The sequence below is a fragment of the Oryctolagus cuniculus genome, chromosome 7 (genome assembly GCF_964237555.1).
Source record: "Oryctolagus cuniculus chromosome 7, mOryCun1.1, whole genome shotgun sequence".
NCBI lineage: Eukaryota > Metazoa > Chordata > Mammalia > Lagomorpha > Leporidae > Oryctolagus > Oryctolagus cuniculus.
In genome coordinates this window covers 15,566,489-15,585,704 of record NC_091438.1, presented here as the reverse complement: position 1 = coordinate 15,585,704, position 19,216 = coordinate 15,566,489, and the positions used below count along the sequence as shown (strand labels likewise).

Sequence of the window (19,216 nt, the reverse complement as noted above, 5' to 3'; positions counted from 1 at the left end):
TCATTAAATAAAAACTTTTTAAAAACTTTTCAAACTCACTAATCATCGGGGAAAAGAAAACTAAAAGCACAATGATATACCATCACATATTTCTCATGGCATCACACTGTCCCTCTAGAGACAAAAGTGTGTGCTATGGGTAAGAGCCATCCAGAGCATGCTTCAAGGTTCAGACCCAATGCTTTCTTTAGCTCTTTTTCTACCTCATTGCATCATTCTTCCAAAATTAACAGGACAGTTCCACCAAAGAAGGTACTGAGGATATAGCAGCCAATAATATAGACATGATTTTTGTCTTTATGGAGCTTAATGAAAAATGTAGCTAGTCAAAAAATGAAAACAACTCTAACTACATAGTTATAAGTGCTCTATGCTATAATTCAAAATACTAGTTACTGTGAGAGTTATGGGGAAAGGTTGAACCCGCTTAATCTAGAAAGGTAGTCAGCAGAGAGCTTAGGTGGAATGCTATTTAAACTGAGAGATGCAGGTAAGAGCAGGAAGGAAAATCCCTCCAGGTAGAAGTGATAGCATAAGGCATGGGATTAAAGTAACAAAAATAGCAGTAGGGGAGTGTCAATAAGGAGTTAGGTGCAGGTGGGAAGAGCTGAAGCTGCATCAGGTGGGGATAAAAGAGGGGATCATTAAGATTTTGCAGATTATTTCTGCATTTTATGTCAAGTTCAGTGGAAGCCATTGTAGGTCTTTAAGCATGACACTAACATACAATCTGCTCTCTGTATGCATCCGTAAGTTCAGTATCTGCAGATTCAGCCAGCCATAGATCAAATATGACTTTTTAAAGAAAATTGCATCTGCACTGAATATGTTCATACCCTTTTTTCTCAGTATTATTTTCTAAACAGTACTCTATAACAAACATTTACATTGAATTTGCTGAGCATTAGGTATTACAAATAATCAAGAGCAGACTTAAAGCATATAGGAGAAAACACATAGGTTTTATGCAAATACTACAGCACTATTTCATATGAGGGGCTTGACTGTCAGGGGATCCTAGTAACTGCAGGGTTCCTGGGTTAACCCTGTGCACACAGAAGAATTACTGCAATCCAATTTACTCTTTTTTTTTGACAGGCAGAGTGGACAGTGAGAGAGAGAGACAGAGAGAAAGGTCTTCCTTTGCCATTGGTTCACCCTCCAATGGCCGCCGCGGCTGGTGCACTGCACTGATCCGAATCCAGGAGCCAGGTGCTTCTCTTGGTCTCCCATGAGGGTGCAGGGCCCAAGCACTTGGGCCATCCTCTACTGCACTCCCAGGCCAGAGCAGAGAGCTGAACTGGAAGAGGCACAACTGGGACAGAATCCGGCACCCCGAACGGGACTAGAACCCGGTGTTCCTGTGCCGCAAGGCAGAGGATTAGCCTAGTGAGCCGCGGAGCCGGCCCCAATTTAGTCTTAAACATAAAATCCTTGTGAAGGCTGTGCAGACAATAGGCTGAAGGCATCAAGAGTGGAGACTTGGTGGCCAACTAGGAAGATATTGCCATCACTCAAGTGGGAGCTGAGAGCGTGCCCCCGATATGTAGGTTGACCCAGAAGATGAAGAAATGGATGAGTCAAACTATCTTAGGGACTGATTCCATCAATTTGGGTAGAAGCCTTATGAGAAGAGGGGTTTACATTTTCAGGTTCACAGAACAGAGTCAGTTCAATGAAGAGATCTTCCCAGTAGTGTATAGGATTAGACTTTATTTAGGCACTGCAGACACTAGCCACTTCTCTCCCCGCAAGAACTTCTGAATTCTTTCCTTTATTTGGGAAAATGTGAGGTTAAAACTCTAGCTTTAGATTGTTGGGTAGATTTGTTTTCTAGCTCTTACAAAATTTCTGAGACAATTCCAGAAGCAACTTCAGAAACACTCCAGTGTTGAATATGTGTACAAATATATTACCTGAATATATGCTGTCAGGGTTAAATTCAGTTTCCTTCCCAGTGTGACAATTCTGCAAAAGCCTTGAAAAATCACTTCTAACCTTCTTCTTTGAGGCCTCTGTGCCGAGAATCCACTAGAACCCACCTTATCTACCTTACATGAACTGCAGGAAAAACTTACTTAGACTACAACTGAGGAGGCTGTTAAAAGACAGCTTCACAGGACATTGACAGTGCCCCTGCTCCTACAGGGCAGTCCTGCAAGGCGCTGTTGGGAAGAGCATTGCTGTGTGTTCTGGATGGGACAGCTGTCTACAGATCCAGATGGAGTGTGATGTCACTGGAAAAAAAAAAACAACCCTGAAATGTGCTACAAGGGGCTTTTTTATGGCTCCCTGTGTAAAGTTCCCTAATGCTGGGCTTTAGGCAGAGAGAAAAAGGAAGTAAAAGATTTTACAACTCCCCACAGCCCTGCCCATCTGTCATTTGGGTTCACAAGGAAGGGAAGGGCTAGAGGAAGAGACTTGATTAGACAGGAAGAGAAAAAAGGCAGAAGGACAAAGAGAATTGGGAATGAATGTGCTCCCTCCAAGCTGCCTCCATGGCTTGTCCAAGGGGACTTCTCTGCACTTGGGAGCAGCTCTTTGGTTTCACTAGATCATCTGAGAGCAGAACCTAAAGCAATGTCCACTACATAATAGATGTGCAACAAATGCTAAGAGAATGGAATTATTAAAGAGCATAGTAGCAAGATTCAAGAAAGAAAAGAGAAATCAAAAATTGGGAGTTTTATATGTGTCACATATTGTAAAAGATACTTTTGATATGTTTTCCATGTTACCATTGTTTAAGGTGGAAGTTGCTCACACCTTTTTGACAAAAGATAAAACTGAAGCTTGGAGGAAATAAACATTGTGCCCAAGATCTGGCTGCAAGCACAAGACTGTTCAAGCTCAGATCTGACCACAAAGAAATCCTGCATAGTACAGCCTGGGCTACTCCACAAACTACTGCTCCCTACTGTTCCCCACCTCAAGCATAAAGCACAGATAAAGAGTGGGACACATGTGGGAAGAAGAGATTTGAGAATGTGAATCCCAGCTCATCTTCTCTAGTAACTATCAAAACAATCTTTAGAGCCAGTAGGAAAATGTGTTCAGCAAAATTTCTGCCTGGGTTCAGCACAAAGTCAAGAATTCCACAGCATTTTTCCAGGTACGATCAAGGGATATGGTCAGTCTGGAAAGTGAGACAGGCACACTTTCCTTCTATAGACATTTTACTGGCATGGTGCAGGGGACTGCCAACCCAAAGAGGGGGTGCTAACAGACATTTTCTCAAACACAAACATGCCACATCATGTCTCCCATGCGATTATTTATGTAATAAAAGTATCACCTAGCATCAGACTTATGTATAGAGGGGGGCTATTTCTACTTGGAAATATATCTTCCTCTCTGGAATTGAAGGCAAGCTGTTGAGGGACTACGCATCTTTAGAGCCAAAATTTCATTGAAAATTATACAATTATTCTGCATTGGATGAGAGGGAGGTGGAAAGTGAAAATAAGCAAAGGAGGAAGGAGAAAACAGGTGCTTAATGGAAGAAATACCAAGAAAAGTACACTTGTGTATGGGTGAGGGGTGGAGGGCAAAAAAAAAAAAAAAAAACACAAGAAGTACAATATAGAATGGAATGGTTCAGATGTATTTTGAATTATTTTCTTTATTTTGTGTAATAGGATCTTTCCAGAGACACCTGCCTTTTTCCAAGCTCTCAAGAAACATTTGCTACACTCACGAATACTTTGTGTAAGTTACAATTCTTTGTTGTTTACCTATTTGAAAGGCAGAGAGAGAGAGAGAGAAAGAGAGAGAGAGAGAGATTTTATGTGTTGGTTCATTCTCCAAAGTCCTACAACAGCCAGGACTGGACCAAGCCAAAGCCAGGGGGCTTGGAACTCCTCCCAGGTCCCCCAGGTGAGTGGCAGGGGTCCAAGCACTGGGATTGTCTTCTGCTTTCCCGGGCCTCTTAACAGGGAGCTAGAATGGAAGTGGAGCAGCCAGGACTCCAAACAGCTTAATCCACTGTGCCACAACACTGGCCACCCTGTGATGATTTCTTTAAATGAGCAGATACCCATGTAGCACCACAAGGACTATGAAAAATCTGATACATACAAGACAGAAGAAACTAAATAAAACTCCGAAGACCAACCGTAAGTAATGGGGAATCTATGAACTGCTTGGCAAAGAATTCAAAATAATCACCTCAAGGAGCCTAAATGTTAACCAGCAAATGAGCGGATAAAGAAAATATATAGTATGTGTGTGTGTGTGTCTGTGTGTGCGTGTGTGTGTGTATGTGTGCACATGTGCACAATTGAGTTTTATTCAGCCATGGGAGGAAATCTGCCATGTGCTACAAATTGAATAAACCTGGAGGATATTATGCTAAGTGAAATAAACTATACACACAAAGACACATAGCACATGATGCCATTTATGTGGTAAGCCTAAGGTAGCCAAATTCATAGAAACAGAACAGGATAGTGGTGTGTCCAAAGGCTGGGGTAGAGAAATGGAAAGTTATTAGTCAGGAGTTAAAGCGTCACAAAGTTCCTAAATCTGTATGTATGTAATTCATGATGTTTGTATAACTTAAATAGAACAAAAGCTTTTTTTTTTCTTGGACAAGATGCATCATATAGACCTGTTGTATAGTGTTGTGCCTATATATAACAGTGTGCCATAAGCCTTAAAACAATTACTAAGAGGGTAAATCTAACATTAAATGTTCTCATCACATACTCAAAAATAAAGGCATAAAATAGAAAGTGGGGGAAAATTTTGGAGGTGATAGGTTTATGGTATAGATTGTGATGATAATTCCACATGTGCATACTGATCTTCAAATTCAACTTGCTCATTAAATATTCACAGTTTTTATGTCACTCATACCCAAAATGGATTTAACAAATGAATATCATCTATAAAACAAAAAAAATAAAATCATAAATGTTTAATAAAATGGGTTTATCAAAATTTAAAAATAAATACTTTACTGTAAAATTAACATTAACAAAAGAGCAAGTCGCATATTGGGAGAAAATGTTGGCAATCAGCATAACTAACAAAAGACTGTTATCTATACTATACAGAAACCAAAAAATATTTGTAAAAAGACACTTTAACAAAAATGGCTAAAAACTAAAGACTGAACCAATGCTTACTCAACAAAGATGTACAAATGTCCATAAGTACATGCAAAGACGCTCAACGTTATTGGTCACCAAGGAAAGGACAATTAAAATCACCAGCAAAGAAGATTTCAGGGATGGAAAATATCAAGCACTGGTGAAGATGTGGAACAACTGGAACTCTCACAGTCTTTGTGAGTACATGAAATCACATATTCAGTTTGGAAAACCTGGCACTCTCTCTACACACCTACTACCCTATGATCAAACAACTACTATTAGATGGTTTTACCAAGAGAAATTAGATGCTGTGTCCATAGGAAGATATGTGCAAGATATTCATGGTAGCTTTATATGAATAACCCCAAATGGGAAACAACTCAAAGGTCCATCAATTCATGAGTAGAAAAACAAGTAATATTATGCAGCAATAAGAAACAAACTACTGATTCAAGATGCAACAAGAACATGAGGTGAAGCATGAGAAGGCAAATGTGTAAGAATTGATACTGCTTGAATTCATAAATTTAGCTACAGTTCTAGAATAGGCAGGAACTAAGCTATGATTAAAGAGATTAGATTGGTGGTTATCTTGGGGTGAGGCATGACTATAGAAGGGCACGTTGAAACTTTTTGTGGTGATTAAAGTCTTCTCCATCATGATTTAAGGTGTGAATTACATGTCTGTAGACACTGGATGTATTTGTCTACACTTATTGAAATGCATACCACGAATCTGCACTTAATGTATATTAATTATATTTTTAAAAATAAAATTGCAATAATACCATAAATAATGATGAAGGTAGAAGAAAGTGTATGAACATAGATAAATACATATGATAGCAGTACATTTAACAGTGCAACAAAACTTGGTATCTCTGCCATGATGAATGTGCAGAGGAGTTTCTACTTACTAGTTCCTGAATTTTCATTTGGTGGAGGGTTAATCTTGTGATTATAAAGAAATTTGAAATAAAAAAAAACTAAAAGAAAAATAATAAAAGTGAGAGAATGGGAATGAGAAAGGAAGGAAGGGTAGGGTGAGAAATATCATTATGCTCTTAAAACTTTATATATATGAAATTTGTTCCCTTTTTATACATAAAAAATTTAAAAAGAAGCTCCTAGCACAGCCATTTGGGTAGTGAAACAGTGATGTTAATTTAACAAAAGGTGATAATCCCATTGGTTTGTGGAAAAGGGGAAAATGTACTTATTGATCTATTTTTCCCACATGGCTGAGCTGATCTGAAGCCAGGAGGCAGGAGCTTCTTCCAGGTCTCCCAAGCAGGTGCGGACTCCCAAGGACTTGGGCCATCTTCTATGCTTTCCCAGGCCATAGCAGAGAGCTGGATGAGAAGTGGAGCAGCCAGTTCTTGAACTGGTGCCCAAATGGGGTGCTGGCACTGCAGTAGTGGCTTTACCCACTGTGCCACCGCCTGGCCCCACATCATTCACTCTTAAGGTCATCTCTGGGTGCCTGTAATTTCCTTACTCTTCATCTGGATTCAGTTTTTGTAAGGACTTTGGTCATGAGTGTGGATGAATGTTGGATGGAAGTATCATTCAGACATGTAGAAGAAGACATCATTGTCAATCATAGGAGGGAAGGTCATCAATAGGAGGGAAGAATCATCTCACCGCATCTTGTCTCGTTATCTGTGGCTCACTGTATTTTGCCAGAGTGTGTTAACATTTTCACAGTGCATGCACTCCCAGCCTGCCTGGCACTGATTGTCCTCTGAATTACCACAATAGGGGCAGATGGTCTTTGGGCCCAAGAAAAGTAGAATATGTGTCTGTCTGTCATGTACCCACATGTATCCTGTTTATCCTATAATAGATGTTCCTTGCCTGTCCCTCAAAATTTACATTATTGCTATGTGAAAAGCTTCAACTTTATTGAATTTCAAGTCTCACCTGTGGCTGCCTTGCCTGATCAGATGACCCCACCCATGTTCAATATGTTCTCATATTGATTTTGTATACATATGAAAGCATGAATATTTCATTTTGGAGTAAACTAATGTTAGTAGTAATGTGTTCTTAATTTCAAAAGTCAGCTGTTCATTGCTGATATATAGGAAATCAATTTATATTTATATATTAATCTTGTATTTTTGCTGTAATTATTTATGAAGAGTTCCATACTTTCATATTTTCTACATAGGCAATCATTTTATCTGTTAATGACAGTTTTATTTCTTCTTTCCAATTGGTATATCTTTTATTTTGTTTCTTCTTGTCTCACTGTGTTAGCTAAGTCATTGAATATGATTTTGAAAAGGAGTGATGAGAGGTAACATCCTGATATTGTTCTAAAAAACTTTATGTATTCACTTAAAATTTTCTAATGATTGTCCTAGAGCTTGAAATATATGCTTAAAACTACTTCAAATCTAGTCAAATGATAATATGCAATTTTATTGCAGTATAAGCACCTTGTAACAGTAAACTATTCCTAATTCCTCCCTCCTATCCCTTGTGGTGTTGTTGACTTTCAGACACACACAATTAAATACATTGGTACGGTTATTATTTTAAACAAACTCTTAACTGTTAGATGAAATGAAAAGTTACAAAATACAGGGCTTTTCATTTTGCTTTCAGTTGTGAACTGCCTGATTCCTCTTTCCCTGTTTATATGGCTTTAAGTTTATGAACTATATCATTTTCCCTCTTTAGAATTTCCTTTTACATTTCTTGAAAGATAGGTCTGTTGTCCAAAAATTTCCAAAACTTTTGTTTGTTCATGAAATTCTTCATTAATTTTTGAAAGATGATTTCACAGGGTATAAAATTCTAAGTAGGTGGATTTTTTTCTTTCAAATCTTTAAATAGTTTACTCCACTATATTCTTGCATGGTTTCTGGGAAGGAAAATGTAATTTTTATCTTTATAAGTAAGATTTTTTCTCTAACATGTATTAATATTGTTTCTACATCTTTGGTTTTGCAGTTGGAGTAAGATATGTTTAGGTATAGAGAAGTTTTGGGCACATACTCCACTTAGCGGTCTATGAGCTTCTTGGATCTGTGGTTTGGTGTTTGACATTAATCTAGGAAAATGATCGGTTACTATTGCTTCAAGCATGGCTTCTGAACTTTCATAGTCTTCCTGACACATCACTATGCATTTGCTGCTCCTTTTGTATTTGCACCCCAATGCTCGGGAGTGGCTTTCCCACTGTTTGTCAGCTTGGGAGGTTTCTATTGTCATAGCCTGCAGCTCAGAGATTCTTTCTCCATTCTTTCTTCAGCCATGTCCAATTTACTTATAGTAATACCATCAAAAATAGCCTTCATTTTTATTATAAAGTTTTAAATCCTAGCAATTTTTTGACAGGTAAAGATATGGACAGAGAGAGAGACAGAGAGAAAGGTCTTTCTTCAGTTGGTTCACCTCCTAAATGGCTGCCACAGTCGGAGCTACGCCAATCCGAAGCCAGGAACCAGGTGCTTCCTCCTGGTCTTCCATGCGGGTGCAGGGCCCAAGCACTTGGGCCATCCTCCAGTGCCTTCCTGGACCACAGCAGAGAGCTGGACTGAAAGAGGAGCAATCAGGACTAGAACCTGGCTCCCATATGGGATGCTGGCACCGCAGGTGGAGGACTAACCAAGTGAGCCACATTGTTTACATTATTCACCTCTTCTTCCCTAGTGCCTGTTTTTATGATCAAAGCCCTTAGCATGGTAATCATGGATGCTGTTTTAATTCTGAGTCTGTAAATTACAGCATTCATTATGTGTACAAACTGATTTTGATACCTGTCTGGTCTCTCACAGTTGCTGTTTTGTCATTCAGTGTGCTTTATAATATTTCTGTTGAGAGACAGACGAGATGTACCAAGTGAAAGCAGCTGAGCTAAGTAGGCCTTTAGTGTTGTGGGAAGGTGTGTGACACAAGGAAGCTTTCTGTAGTCCTGTGATTAGGCTGGAAAGTCTTTAATTGGACCTGTGTCCCTGACTATAAACTTCAGCGGTGCTTACATTCACTCCTACCCTGACTCCTCAATGGGATAGAATGGCTAACCAGGATGAGAGGGGCTGGGCTCTGAGAAAACACTAGCAGGTTAGGCTCAGTAAAATAGCTTCTGCTGAGGGCAGGACTTGTTAAGAAGACTGCTCTGTCCTGTTTCAGAATGCTAACTTTCCTTTTCCTCCTGAGGATATGCAAAGGGATGTCTCTCCCACAGTCACTGTCAGACCCTGATAGAACTCTAATAGGTGTATCTCAGAAAAGGGTGGCACCCTTTAACCTGAGTTCCCCTGGAGTGTTACACTCTCAGATTTGTTCACCTGGAGCCTCCAGCAGTTTGTGAGTAAGAGTTTTGGTTATCGTATGCCAGCACTGCTTCCTACAGACGTCCTGATTCTCTGTATCTGGCTGGCTGTCTCTCCAATGTTCAGGGCAGAAGGTTGCTCCATAAGCAGACTTGATAAGTAGTATTCTTTCTGTTCAGTTTGTCTGGTTTCTATTTCTTGCTCAGTAAAGTAGCCAATTATAAGTTTCTTACATCTCACCTGGCTGTTACGCCACTTGATGATCACCTGATACTTGCTTCTGTTGGAATAGCTACTTCCCTGTATTAAGGTATTTTATGTGTCTTAATTTGTTATAAGGCTTTAGTCTTTATCATGTTCAACTTGCAGGATTTAAATATAAAATCTCCACCTTGCATCTAAATACATCTGTTGAATCCCAGAGTTCCTGGAGAACACACTATGTCAGTGTGACTTAAGACAGAGCCCTGCAGTGCTAGGTAACCAAACATCTCTCCCATTGAGTCTCTCTGGACTGAGGATCAGTGCTCAGAACAATTACAAACAGCCCTTAGTTTGTGATGGATATAACCTCAAAGTTATTGTCTGTGCAAGCATTCTATCAGTTCACAATTTCTGTGTCACTTCCATACACAATGGAGTTTTGTTCTTTAACAATTTTTAGCTATGGAACACTGAGAAACAAAAATCAATATCTGAATTTTTCGAGAGTGCATTGTTAATATCAAACTCTTGAATGAATTATAGCCATGCAGGCAACTTACCAAGTCTAAACATGTGAACGTCTATAATAAGTAGCATTTAAAAAGTGGAAGTCTAGAAATATGGTAACAACTTTATTGCATCTGAAAAAATTTATTATTGTCACTGAATGCTTTGAAGAGTCAGTCACACAGCAACTTCCAAACAAAAAAAATAGTGATATGTAAAGTCAAAAGTAGAATACGGGTAGATTCAAGAGATCAAGTTATAGATTTGATGATTTCAATACAGGGCATGTGACCCTGTAAAAGTCTCTCTAATTTGTAGGGTTATTGTCATATATCTGTGCAGTAAGTGTCTCCGAGATGATTTTTTTCTTTATTTATCATTCATTTATTTATTTGAAAGGCAGAGTAACAGTGAGAGAGAGAGAGAGAGTGGAAGAGACAAAGAAAGAGATCTATCTGCCAGTTTACTCTCCAGATGGCCAGTGCTGAGCCAAGATGAAGCCAGGAACCAGGAGCTTCAGCTGAGTCTCCAATGTGGGTAGCAGGAGCTCAAGCACTTGGATAATTTTCTATTGCTTTCCTCAGGCTTTAGCCTGGAGCTGGACCAGAAATGGACTAGTTGGGATATGAACAGGCACCCATATGGAATGCTAGCATCGCAGGTGGTGGTTTAACCTCCTATGCCACAATGCTGCCCCAGATGATTTTTCTTAAATGGGTCCCTGATTATGTCCTATTGTCAGAGTCAGGAATACTAGCTGCGTGGAGCTAGGTTAGGAATAGGAGAGTAGTGACAACTCTAGACTGTATCTGGCGGGGCCAAAGGAAACAGTGTCACCAAATGAATGAAGTAAAGATGGAGTTGTAGAGAAGCCTCAGATCAGAGCCAAAGAAAAAATGATTCTTGATTCTGAAGTCTTAGAGCTTATAAAGAATGTAATCACTGATCCTGATTAAATCAGGGAGAGATTAAAAAGCAGATCACAAATTGAAGTATAGGTTTAAATCCTACACAATCTATGGAGCATCAAGAGCCTGTGTCCATTGGAAACATAGCAGCAGGCTCAGAAGTGTAGTAAAGGATTGTCCCCTGACAGGGTCTCATAAAGGAAAACACCTAGAAAAGCCATAGTACTAAGTGCACAGTAAGGCTTAACAGACAGGACAGCACACGATTCATTATCCAGGCATAACCATCACCATCGTCATAGCTCACCATCACCACAGATCTTCCTACACTGTACAATGCCATGTCCAAATCACTTGGCCATGGCTTCCCTCACCTCATTTTGTGCATTTTTCTCAAACCTCACACATTAATTGTTTCTAAGTTTTATTTTTTAGGTTTTATTTAGAGTTAGTTTTATTAATTGGATTTCTTTTGGTAGCTTGTGGATTTTATTAATTTAGGGATAAAGATTTTTTCACTGTGTTAAAATCACCTGGTAAATTTAAAGTTAGTGGGCATTTCCTTAATTTTATAGATTTGCCTTTAGGCAAAAATTAGCCAGGTTGTTTTGCTGTAAAGGTAAATTTGACTTATTATTGAAAAATAAGAGCAGTTACTCTAATAGCTTGTGAATAGCTACTGTAATTGTAAATACTATTACCAAAGGGTTCTTTGTTTTCTCTTACTGTACCTGGTGGATTTTATGGACATAAGAACAAATGAAACCATCACATTCAAGCAGCACACACACAATTTGAGGTCACTAAAAATGTATTATGCTATTATGCTAGGTTTCCTTGAACTTGAATTTAGGGCTTATGGTAAGAAGTTGGGGGTATTGATAAAGTTCTCTGTAGAATCATATTTAGCAATCCCTAGCCCTGTTATCTAAAGTTGTATAAGCAACCACACCTAAAAATTGTTGGCTCAAAATAACTGCATCATTCATTTTGCTGCAAAAATCCACAGTTTGTACAGGGCTTAGTAGAAATGGATCCTGTTTGTCCCATGTGGTGCTAGTTGGGTTGGTTCTTGAGCTGGAAGACAGAAAGACCCCAAGGCCCACTCACTCACACATTGCTTGGTGATTCCAGCTGTTGGCTGGGAATATCAGTTCCCTCCTCATTGACCTCTTCATGGGGTTACTTTGTGTGAGCTCCTTTGGGATTCCTCATAACTACTTGGCTTGTTTGAAAGTTGAACCTACAAAGAAAAAAAAAACAGGCAGAAGCAATAATGCTTGTTGTGCCTTGGTATCGGAAGCCATGCGACCTCACTTCTGCCATATACCATTGATCATGGTTCACCAACCCAGGTTTAAGGGGGAGGGAGCACAGAGCTTTATATATTACTTTGAAGAGTGTTAATGTCTCAGAACAGGAAGACTATATGAAATGGAATATAAGTGAGTGTATTTCAAATATGTTGTGGGGGCCTGCATTGTAGTGTAGTGGGAAAAAACACTGCCTGCAATGCCAGCATCCCATAACAGTGACAGTTCATGTCCTGGTTGCTCCAGTTCTGATCCAGCTCCCTACTAGTGTGCCTGAGAGAGCAGCAGAGGATGGCCCAACTGCTTGTGCCTCTGCACCCATGTGGGAGACCTGGATGAAGTTTCTTACTCCTGGCTTTGGCCTGGCCTTGCCCTGGTCATTACAGCCATTTGGGGAGTGAACCAGCAGATAGAGTATCTCTCTCTATCTCTTGCTCTGACTGTAACTCTTTAAAATAAATAAATATTTTTGCATAATTTATGAAAAATAGAAAGAAAATATGTTTATTTTGATGCAAAATGGAAATAATAAAATGCATCTTTGTGAACTTTCAAAGATACTTCATATACATGAATTTCAAAAATTTTTCCATACCATTTTAACTTCATTTTCATGCACATACAAAAGGGGACTTCAAAAAGTTCATAGAAAATTCACATTTACTTTTAGTTATATTTCTCTAAGAACTTATTGAAACCACATTATGACTGGATGGATGGATAGATGGATGAATAGGGCCAGAACTGAAAAATACAATCTGCCCCAGGAGTCACAGAAATGTCTCTGTGGTCAATCTTAGCAGGACACTATTTTACAACGTCCACACAACAAACTATTAAACTGTATCATCTCACTGCAAATCGTTCCTCATCTTCAGGTATCAGATGGGCCCAGGAGAAAGTGGTGCATTCACTTTCTAGGGATGATGTGTTCACTTTCCTTTCTCATCCTAGAATAACCACTCTGATCAAAGGAGAAAGCACTGCCTCATTCCCCCTGCCCTTCCCCAACCACATTCTCTTTCTCTCCATCAGAAAGCCTCATGTCCGTGCACAAGAAGAGTGCCACCCTACAGCAGCCTGCTCAGGTTGTACCCGAGCTATGAGCCATAAGTGCAGAAGAGCATTTCAGCTCAAGAAGCATATTGCTGGGATTTAGCAAGCAAAGGAAGTATTTACTCCAAAAGGAAGGTCTGAGAAGCTCTGTGGTTCACACAAACTTTCAGGACAGCTTTAATTTCAACATCTTTAATTCATGCTCGCTCACATGACTATCTTTTCTTATTCATGACTAAATTCCATTCTCTATTCTCTATTGAAGTTTTCCCTACATTGAACTTGAGGAATCAATATGCTATTTTTCTCCTTGAAACAAATAAAAAATACCTGCTACCTATAGCAGCCTGAATGCACTCTCTTTCTGTGAACTGTGCTCCATTTCAAAATAATTCTGTTCAACTGGGCCACACATTTAGAGATAACTGGAATGTTCCGGGATTTTGGTTCATTTCAGACAAAATGGGACCCTCTGTTTCTAAGAAAACAAGGCTGAAAATAAGACTGCAGGGTTCTTACAAGATAACATATTGGAAAGTTGATTATAAATTAAGCTGAAACACATGTGCTCAAGTTTCTTCCGTTCCCCAAATACCTTAAGAGGAACAAGGGCTTAGGAAATGGGGAAGGGGGTGAAGAACTTGTTGATGAATACAGTTCAAGGGAACAAATCCAAAATTCACAAAAGACTGGTGCACCATGACATGCACTGGTTTCCTGCACCACCTGTTTCTGTTCCACCAACTACATCCTAGTTGAAAATGACTCCCTCCCTCCCTCTCTCTCCCTCTCTCTCCCTCTCTCTCTCCCCATCTCTCTCCCCATCTCTCTCTCCATCTCTCTCTCCCTCTCTCTCTCTCTAACAAACACCAGATTCTGTAGGTCTTTACGTTTTAAAGTAGGGAGGCCGCTCTGTAGCAAGTGATATCCAAGATTCTGTCTTTTCCCCAGCTGATGCCAGTTTTCAATTAAGATACAAGTAAACTAGCAAGAAACTTACTTCACCCCCAGAGCTGTTTAATGGGATGAATTAGAAAGTGCATCTAGGGGCTGACGCTGTGGATCACTTGGTTAATCCTCCACCTGTGGCACCGGCATCCCATATGGGCACCAGGTTCTAGTCCCAGTTGCTCCTCTTCTAGTCCAGCTCTGCTGTGGCCCGGGAGGGCAGTGGGGGATGGTCCAAGTGCTTGGGTCCCTGCACCCACATGGGAGACCAGGAGGAAGCACCTGGCTCCTGGCTGCAGATCAGCACAGCATTGTCCGTGGCGGCCATTTGGGGAGTGAACCAACGGAAGGAAGACCTTTCTGTTTCTCTCTCTCTCACTGTCTATAACTATACCTGTCAAAAAGAAGAAGAAAGAGAAAGTGCATCTAATTAATGTGAAGATATCACAAGTTGGGTCCAATCATATTGATTCCACCACTGGAGACTGGAGCACCTCCAGAAGTGTTCCACATAGATGACAGAGCAGGAAGTTAAGCTCTCCCATGCTACTGACCACATCGTCTGGACACAACATAAAGAGTAAACATAAGTAAAGCATGCATGATAGTCTTGGTATGATCAATAGCTCTTCAGCTTATGCAACTCATTTATTTTTCTTTTCTATTTATATAAAGGGAACAAATTTTATGTATTTCATATGTACAGTCTTAAGAACATAACAATACTTCCCATCCTACCCTTTCACTCCCTCTTTCCTTTCTTATTTTTCTTTTAATTTTGCAATGACATATTTTCTTTTTTTGACAGGCAGAGTGGACAGTGAGAGAGAGAGAGAGAGAGAGATATCTTCCTTTTCCATTGGTTTACCCCAAAATGGCCGCTGTGGCCAGCGTGCCACAGCCAGCGCACCACACTGATCTGAAGCCAGGAGCCAGGTGCCTCTCCTGGTCTCCCATGAAGGTGCAGGGCCCAAGCACTTGGGCCATCCTCCACTGCACTCCCAGGCCACAGCAAAGAGCTGGACTGGAAGAGGAGCAACCGGGACAGAATCCGGCACCCAGACTGGGACTAGAACCTAGTGTGCTGGCGCCACAGTCAGAGGATTAGCCTAGTGAGCCGCGGAAATGGCCTGGAAGAGGAGCAACTGGGACAGAATCTGGCGCCCAGGCCGGGACTAGAACCTGGTGTGCTGGCGCCACAGTTGGAGGATTAGCCTAGTGAGCCGCGGAGCTGGCCTGACATATTTTCAACTTACTTTATAATCACAAACTTAATCCTTCATTGAATAAAGAATCCAATAAGTAGTAATAGAAAAAACACTGTTCCTCAAGAGTATAGAGAAGTGCTTTAAACAATTATCAAATCTCATAATGTCTACTTTACTCATATACACTACTTTTTTTTTAACTTTTATTTAATGAATATAAATTTCCAAAGTACAGCTTATGGATTACAATGGCTTCCCCCCCCATAACGTCCCTCTCACCCGCAACCCTCCCCTCTCCCACTCTCTCTCCCCTTCCATTCACATCAAGATTCATTTTCGATTCTCTTTATCTACAGAAGATCAGTTTAGCATACATTAAGTAAAGATTCAACAGTTTGCTCCCACACAGAAACATAAAGTGAAAAATAATAGATGATTTTTTAAATGATGATGAAATCAGATCAGACCTATTGTCATGTTTAATCCCAGTTAGAGTCAAGTTGGGAATTGATAATTTCTTCTTCTTCTTTTTTTTTTTTTTACAGAAGATCAGTTTAGTATACATTAAGTAAAGATTTCAACAGTTTGCACCCACATAGAAACACAAAGTGAAATATACTGTTTGAGTACTCGTTATAGCATTAAGTCTCAATGTACAGCACGCTAAGGACAGAGATCCTACATGAGGAGTAAGTGCACAGTGACTCCTGTTGTTGACTTTACAAATTGACACTCTTGTTTGTGGCCTCAGTAATCTCCCCATGCTCCAGTCATGAGTTTCTAAGGCTATGGAAGCCCCTTGAGTTCTCCGACTCTTATCTTGTTTAGACAAGGTCATAGTCAAATGGAGGTTCTTTCCTTCCTTCAGAGAAAGGTACCTCCTTCTTTGAAGACCTGTTTTTTCCACTGGGATCTCACTCACAGAGATCTTTCATTTAGGTTTTTTTTTTTTTTTTTTTTTTTGCCTGTACACTACTTTTTTCTATTCTATATATTAGTTGTCACAAAACAGAGACAATATATGATATTTGTCTTTCTTACACTGGCCTATTTCACTAAGCATAATGGTATCCAATTGCATCATTTTGTTGGAAAATACAGGATTTTGTTATTTTTTATGGCTGAATAGTGTTCAGTTGAATGGAAACATGTGTAGCTATTTTGTCTCACTGGTTCCATATTTATATATTTCATGCACACACACACAAATCTATTGCTAAATGGGTATAATTTCTTAATTTTTAAACATCCTACAATAGTTCCATATATCAAGTTGGAATAGTATTTGGTTAATACAATCTAAGGTAGCTTAAATAATCTGAACTTAGGTTCTCTATACCATAAACCAGTTCAGAAATGGGAAGCCCAAACCAGCACACAGGATTTCAGGTTTTTTTTTTTTTTTGACAGAGTGGACAGTGAGAGAGAGAGACAGAGAGAAAGGGGTCTTCCTTTGCTGTTGGTTCGTCCTCCAATGGCTGCTGCGGCCGGCGCACACTGTGGCCAGCGCACCACACTGATCCAAAGGCAGGAGCCAGGTGCTTCTCCTGGTCTCCCATGGGGTGCAGGGCCCAAGCACCTGGGCCATAGTCCACTGCACTCCCGGGCCACAGCAGAGAGCTGGCCTGGAAGAGGGGCAACCGAGACAGAATCCAGTGCCCCGACCAGGACTAGAACCCTGGGGTGCCAGCACCACAGGCAGAGGATTAGCCTATTGAGCTAAGGCACCAGCAAGCACACAGGATTTCTTTTGAGTTCTGGGCTCTACTTCTCTCTATAGGATCCAAATACCTGGCTTATCTTTCATTATTACTAGCTTGCAATTTGCTCAAGAGGAAGGATCACTTTTTAGTTGCTCTCTTAGCCATGGTACCTAGCACGTTGGCTCTAGACAATATTTGTTGAATGAAAAAAGGAATGAATAAAATAATCATAAATGAATTAAAAGCAAGTGAAGAGCTAGTGAGGGTAGAATTAAAGATACAACTGCTGCACAAGGTAATAGTACACTCACTGTTATGTAGTATATGTTTATGAAAGAAAATATTAAAGGATGGAATGACATTTAAATGCATTTAGAGGGGCAGGGATTTGGCACAGTGGTTAAGATGTTGCTGGAATGCTCATGTCCATATTGGAGTGCCTGGGTTCAAGTCCTGGCTTGCCATCTGATTCCAGCATCTGAGAGGCAGCAGGTGATAACTTAAGTAGTTGGTCCTTGCTGCCTACATGGTATAGCTGTGTTAATTTCGTGGCTCTCATCTTTGGCCTAACCCAGCCCCAGTTGTCATGAGTACCAGGGGAGTGAAACAGTGAGTGGGGATACTCTCTCTCTCTCTCTCTCTCTCTCTCTCTCTCCCGCTCCCTCTATCACTCAAGTTAAAAAATAAAATCTTTAATTTCATAGAAGTTTTTTAAAAAGATGAGTCGTGTTACTGGCAGAATTTTATTTAAAAATGAAGTTATATCTTGGTGCCACAAACATAGGATTTAAAGTCAAAAGACAGGCTTATAGACTTAATTTATGCTAGATGTATAATTTTGGGAAAATTAAGGATTCTCTGAGCCTCTATATCATCTATAAAATGGAGATAATTATAAGCTATCTTTCAGATTCTTTCTAGGTTTTCTGTTTCCTTCCTTCCTCCCTTCCTTCCTCCCTTCCTTCCTCCCTCCCTCCCTCTCTCTCTTTCTTTCTTTCTTTTGACAGGTAGAGTTAATGACAGTGAGAGAGAGACAGAGAGAAAGGTCTTCCTTCCGTTGGTTCACTCCCCAAATGGCTGCCACAGCTGGCACTGCGCCGATCCGCAGCCAGGAGCCAGGTGCTTCTTCCTGGTCTCCCATGCAGATGCAGGGACCCAAGCACTTGGGCCATCCTCCACTGCCCTCCTGGGCCACAGCAGAGAGCTGGATTAGAAGAGGAGCAACTGGGACTAGAACCTGGTGCCCATATGGGATGCAGGCACTGCAGGTGGAGGATTAACCAAGTGAACCATGGTGCAGGTCCCTTTCTGTATCCTTTCATCCCTTCGTTTTAATGTATGTCTTATCATTTTATACCATATTTCTTATAAGCTATCCTTTATAATGCATACATTCTTAGGAACTTATCACCAAGTAGATTGACCATCCATTCAGTCCCATGATACTGCTTGGTGACTATTAAATGTTTTATTTTTTCACATATTCATTCAATTTATTTATTTCTAGGCACTATTCTAGTCCCTGAGAGTTCTTCGCTGAACAAGGCAGATGGTGGGAACCTGTTTCTTACATTCTGGTGAATACGACACAAAATAAAAAGGGGAATATTACATGAGAGAAAAGTTCTGGTAATAAGAGAGAGAGTCCAGCCATCTTTGTCTGGGGATTGCAGAAAATTGGCCCAGGGAGCTAATATTGGAGCTGAGATGTGAAGGAGTCATGACCCATCAATATAAAGAGTGGGGATAAACACACCAGGCAGAGGAACTCACAATTGCAGTGACTGAAAACCTGAAGGGCTGAGAAACAGAAAGAGGCATAGTGGTTAAGGTCACACTAGCTTTGGTAATTGTTAAACTCCAAAATCTCAGTGATTTAGCAGAGTAGTTGTTTATTTTCCATTGACTTAAGATCTAACTGATGGCAGAAGTTTCTTTCCTTTTTAAAATGATTCATATTTAAAGTGCAGAACATGATTTGTTGATA

The 19,216-nt window shown here is 40.1% G+C and overlaps 1 long non-coding RNA gene across 1 annotated transcript in view; it reads left to right on the top strand.

Moving 5' to 3' along the window:
- Positions 1-1,117: 1,117 nt before the first annotated feature.
- Positions 1,118-19,216, top strand: part of LOC103345829 (uncharacterized) — a 29,454-nt gene continuing 11,355 nt past the window's right edge. Inside the window, exons 1-2 of the long non-coding RNA XR_007916408.2 lie at positions 1,118-3,112; positions 3,639-3,708. This is a non-coding gene — a long non-coding RNA (uncharacterized lncRNA). The remainder of the gene's footprint in view (positions 3,113-3,638; positions 3,709-19,216) is intronic.